The sequence below is a fragment of the Apium graveolens genome, chromosome 6, assembly GCF_009905375.1.
Source record: "Apium graveolens cultivar Ventura chromosome 6, ASM990537v1, whole genome shotgun sequence".
NCBI classification, from domain to species: Eukaryota; Viridiplantae; Streptophyta; class Magnoliopsida; order Apiales; family Apiaceae; genus Apium; species Apium graveolens.
Genome location: NC_133652.1, coordinates 56,550,614 through 56,556,613, shown reverse-complemented (window position 1 = coordinate 56,556,613; position 6,000 = coordinate 56,550,614).

Below are 6,000 nucleotides of genomic sequence, written 5' to 3'. Positions count from 1 at the left end.
CTATGCTTTGGTTTAGTTCTTAGTCTCAAGGGATAATTATAAGGGCTCTACTGGGTATAGGAATTTGTACACGAAGATATTGTATGATCAATAAAGGATCTACCCCTTCCAGTGAAGGAAGAGAATGTTCAATGCTGATCCACTTATGCTAGTTCAGGAATCTCTGGCCAGAGTGAATGAAATAAGAAAGGAGTTTCTAATTTACATTAAATAGAACTAAGCATAGTGAATGGGAAAGCAAGTCATTAAATAAGATAGGCTTGACACAAGTTCCATGCCTTGTATTTAATCGTGACATTGCAGGGTAGAAGGAATTGATTGTACGGTAACTACTCACCGAATAGGTTCTTGGTATTCTAAGCAGTGAATTTGTATTATCCGGATAGTCGCGATATGCTGAGAAGTATCCCTCACGATGTAGAATAAATATGATTAATTAATTAATCATATTTAATGAATTAGAGAATTTATATAAATAATGATAAAATAGTTTTATTATTATTTATTTCTACTACCGGCTTAATATTGAACCTACAGGGTCACACCATAAAAGAGAATGATTTAATGGTGGAGGAATTAATTAATAATGGCGGATAATTATTTATTTATGAAATAAATAATTAATTAGCAAATTTAATAATTGATTAAATGAGATTTAATTGATTATAAATTAATTAAGAAAAGGCTCTTAATATTATTAATTAAGAATTTAATTTTTGGAAATTAAATCAAGTGAGAGAATTATTTCTAAAGAGTTTAGAAAAAGGATTAATAATTAAAAGGTGTTTTGATTATTAGTGAGAATAATAAAGGGTTAATAATAATAATATTTTAAGGGAAAATTTTCAGCTGAAAATTTTGCCTATAAATATACTATTATAGACCCTATTTTTGCCTCAACCAAAAAGATTTACAAAACCCTAATTCTCTTCATCTCCTCCTTCATTACATCGTTTTCTTGGTGGATACTGGTGGAGTGCTACACACTTGAGGAGCAGCTGCTAAGGATCTCTGTTCAGCATTTTTGGATCGCCATTAAAGACCTACATCTTTCCATTAACGTTAAGCTTCTTAAGGTAAACATACTGAACTACGAATTAAATATTATTTTCCGCACGGATCCTGCGGAGGGTTTCAGTTTTTTTAAAAATTTAAATTTACGTTTTCGCTGCGTTTATGTGCTAAAAACCCTTCAATGGCATCAGAGCTACTTGCGAAAAAAATTTAATTCGTTTATGTGTTTAACTGTTTTCGATATATGAGCATGTACGTGATTCGCCATGATTTGATGTTGATATAATATGCTTATATATGTATGGTTTTGAATATATGATATTCTTGTGAGTTGTATAATCATAAGATGATTATGTATTCTGTATATATATTGATATATACATGATTTATCTTTGTTCTAATTATGAGAATCATATTAGATACGGATTCTGAATTGGCTGCTGCAGATTTGCTGAAATCTGGGTCTGGTGTCCGATTTACGCAAACGAATACCCTATTGCATAGGTAAACGAACGTCTGAACAAAAATGATAGCTAAAGCTATCTATGACTCGTTCGTAAGGCGTTTGACGTCGTTTACTGCCCGTAAACAGTGATTTTTATTTTTCTGATTTAATTCTGATTTTTCTGTTTTTTGTCATATTTTCTTTTTATGATTAGATCATGGATAATATGATATGTTAAGATCAGATTATGTGTTTTAACATGCTTTTATGTGTTGTATGAGCATGGTGGATGGTTATGGCCTTTCGACCTTAGTGTAATGGTTTTGGTTTTGGTTTTAAATACGACTTGCATGTCGTCAATCTTTGTAATCATAAATCTCGAATGTAACTCGAGTTATTCTTGTAAATTCATTAGATTAGTTTTACTTTCAATCATGTAATGTAATTGAAGACTCAAGAAGGCTATCCAATGGAGGTGATACAAAGAAAAAGACGAGGCATACAAGAAGTCTAAACAAAGAAGAAGACTTATGTAATAAGTAGTTGTATTTATTTCCATCACCATATTAGATTGACCTTGATCTTTATCATGAGCTTGATAAAGATCACATAGGATGGGGCCATAACCAAACACATTTACTTTATTGCACTTTACATTTACTTGTTTATTTAATTCTATATATGAGATATATACCTATGTTTACCATGCGATGATAGATTTAGGTGAACTTAAATCAATATAAGGCGTGCTCTAGAAAATCTAGAATAGGAATCGTTTATTGCCTTAACAATAAATATTATGAATACGATCATGAGATTCTTGTGTTTATGAAATACGTAATTTAATATGAATTTTCAGTATTGAGAGAAAGGATGATTCTGTCAACAACAGATTTCTATCTGTAAGAAAGGGTTATTAAGTGACGCCTCTTGACAATGCTCCACCCAATCTGGGAATCATCTGATTATCGATTATTGATTTGAAATATTTAATTTAAAAGGAAGAATCTCTTTATAATATGATTATGATTGTAACGTAATATAATCCCTCTAAAATTAAATAATATCAAGTAGTAATTGGCCAATGACACAACGGGCTTGTATCGGTCATAGCCTTCCAACATGGTAGAAAGTGGTTCTTATTTTTAAATCATTGTCGTTTCGTGCTACAGCCGAGGGCTTTGATTTCGAAATAAGAAATACTTGTCTATTACATAGAGATGTGTACATTGAATTAGAATCTAAAGGTCGGTACATGCTACAGCCGTGGGCCGTTGGAGACTGATTCAATTGTACGAAATGTTGGGTTAGACTTGACTTAAAATATTGAGTTTGTCGTGCCACAGCCATGACTCAATTATTCAAGAGGCTAAACTTATATTAGGGAATAACATAAGATGTAATTGATAAGAGTTGTCTGCCTATTGAACATCACATGACGTTTCGTGCCACAGCCGAGGTTGTGTGATGGAATGTAGGATCCCTATTCCCACTAGCATTATGAATGCTTAATTTTCACTTAGGGGGTTGAAAAAATTAGATAAACTAGTGGGATACACTTATGAATAAAGACCCGATTCATATAGTATTTTGAAATGAAATTGAATATTTTCTAAGTGTTGTTATGTGTTTATTACTTACAGATTTACTATATTCGTCATGTCTTCTGCACTATCACTCCGGAGCATACTAGATGCTCACAAGTTGACTGATCCTAATTTAGCTGTTTGTTTTCACTGTAACAAGATGGAGCACTGGAAGAGGAACTGTAAGGTTTACCTTGCAGAATTAAAGAAGAAGGGTAGTGAGACTACCGCTTCTGATTCAGGCATGTTCATGATCGAAGTTAATATGTCACTGGGTCAAATTTCTACTTGGGTATTAGATACCGCCTGTGGTTCTCATATTTGCAATTCGTTGCAAGGACTAAAGGGAAGTAGGACTCTTGAAAAAGATGAGGTGATTCTACGTATGGGCAATGGAGCAAGGGTTGCGGCTATATCTGTAGGATCATTTAGTTTACATATGCCTACGGGCAAGACTATTATTTTGAATAATTGTTATTATGTTCCCTCTATTGTGAGGAATATTGTTTCTATTCCTATGTTGGATGTGGATGGTTTTTCATTTATTATCAAGAATAATGAATGTTCTATCCTTAGAGATAATGTTCTTTTTGGACGTGGCATTTTAAATAATGGTCTGTATGTATGTGACGTAGAGCATGATTTACTTCAGATTGAATAAACTAATAAAAGAAAACGAGATGATGAAAATCTGACCTATTTATGGCACTGTAGGCTAGGTCATATTAGTGAAAATAGACTGCGGACATTGCATAAGGAAGGGTTACTTGACCCCTTTGATTTTGAATTATATCCTACATGCGAGTCTTGTCTATTGGGTAAAATGACCAAATCTCCATTTAGTGGACATGGAGAGAGGGCTGCAGATTTGCTAGGATTGGTACACACGGATGTATGTGGACCAATGTCTACGCAAGCCATGGGTGGATTTTCGTACTTCATTACTTTCATAAATGATAGATCTAGATTCGGATATGTGTATTTGATGAAACACAAGTCTGAAGCCTTTGAAAAGTTCAAAGAATATAAACATGAAGTGGAGAAACAAACCAAACACAATATTATAACTCTTCGATCAGATCAAGGTGGTGAATACTTGAATGGAGAGTTTCTAGATTATCTCAAACAAAATGGTATAGTCTCCCAGTGGACTCCTCCATATACTCCGCAGTTAAATGGGGTATCTGAAAGGAGAAATCGAACTTTGTTAGACATGGTTCGGACCATGATGAGCTATGCGAATCTTCCAGTATTCCTATGGGGTTATGCATTGGAAACCTCGGCATATTTACTGAATAAGGTGCCTTCCAAATCTGTTCCTCAAACACCATATAAGATATGGAAAGAAAGGAAACCGAGTCTTAAACACGTTAAGATTTGGGGATATCCAGCTTATGTCAAGAAAGTTGACCCAGATAAGCTGGAATCTCGATCCGTAAAATGTAATTTTATGGGATATCCTAAAGAGACTTGGGGGTATTACTTTTACACCGATCATCGGGTGTTTGTCTCCAGACATGCTACCTTCTTGGAAAAGGAGTTTATCCTTGAAGGAAACAGTGGGAGCAAAATTGAGCTTGATGAAGTTCAAGAAGCACAAACTATTATGGATCAAGTGGAAACACCTGCTCAGACTAAACAACCTTCTGTGGAACAGCCCATTCGTAGGACAGGGAGAGTGTCTCGCCAACCTGAGAGGTATTATGGCCTTGTCATTGAGAATGACAATGAGTTGTCAATCATTGATGATGACGACCCTGTGACCTATAATGAGGCTATAAGTAGTGTTGACTCAGAGAAATGGCATAGTACCATGAAATCCGAAATGGAATTTATGTATACCAACCAAGTATGGACTCTGGTTGAGGCGCCTGAAGGTGTTAAGCCTATTGGGTGCAAGTGGGTATACAAAAGAAAGATTGGAGCAGATGGCCAGGTGGAGACCTATAAGGCCAGGCTCGTGGCAAAAGGATTCAAACAAAGGCAAGGGATTGACTTTGATGAAACTTTTTCGCCTGTAGCCCTGTTAAAATCAATTCGGATTTTGCTTGCGATTGCTGCTTACTACGACTATGAGATCTGGAAAATGGACGTGAAAACGGCCTTCCTCAATGGGGAACTTGAGGAGGAAGTGTATATGACACAGCCAGAGGGTTTTCTTTCCAAGGGAAATGAACACCTAGTGTGTAAGCTGCTGCGAACCATATATGGTTTAAGGCAAGCTTCTCATAGATGGAACATCCATTTTGATGAGACAATCAAAGAGTTTGGTTTTATCAAAAACATAGATAAACCATGTGTCTACAAGAAGGTTAGCTGGAGTGCGGTAACATTTCTTGTATTGTATGTGGATGACATACTTCTTATAGGAAATGATATACCGATGCTACAATCAGTCAAAGTATGGCTATCAAAGAACTTCACCATGAAGGACTTGGGAGAAGCATCCTACATTCTCGGTATGAAGATCTATAGAGATAGATCTAGAAGAATGATAGGTCTTACCCAGGGTACATACATCCAGAAAGTGCTTAAAAGGTTTAGCATGGAAAACTCCAAAAGAGATCTCATACCGATGAGCCATGGAGTGTCCCTTTCCGAAAAAATGTCTCCTAAGATACCTGAGGAAAGAGAGCGTATGAGTAAGATTCCTTATGCTTCAGCAATAGGATCTATCATGTACGCGATGTTGTGTACAAGGCCTGATGTTGCTTATTCAATTAGTGTGACGAGCAGATATCAGTCCAATCCAGGTGAAGACCACTGGAAAGCAGTGAAAAACATCCTTAAGTACTTGCGAAGGACTCAGGACATTTTTCTTATTTTTGGTGGTGAATCTGAGTTGAAAATAGAGGGTTATACTGACTCTAGTTTTCAATCAGAAAGTGATAGCAAATCCATGTCAGGGTACGTGTTTACTCTAAATGGTGGTGCGATTAGTTGGAAGAGTTCCAA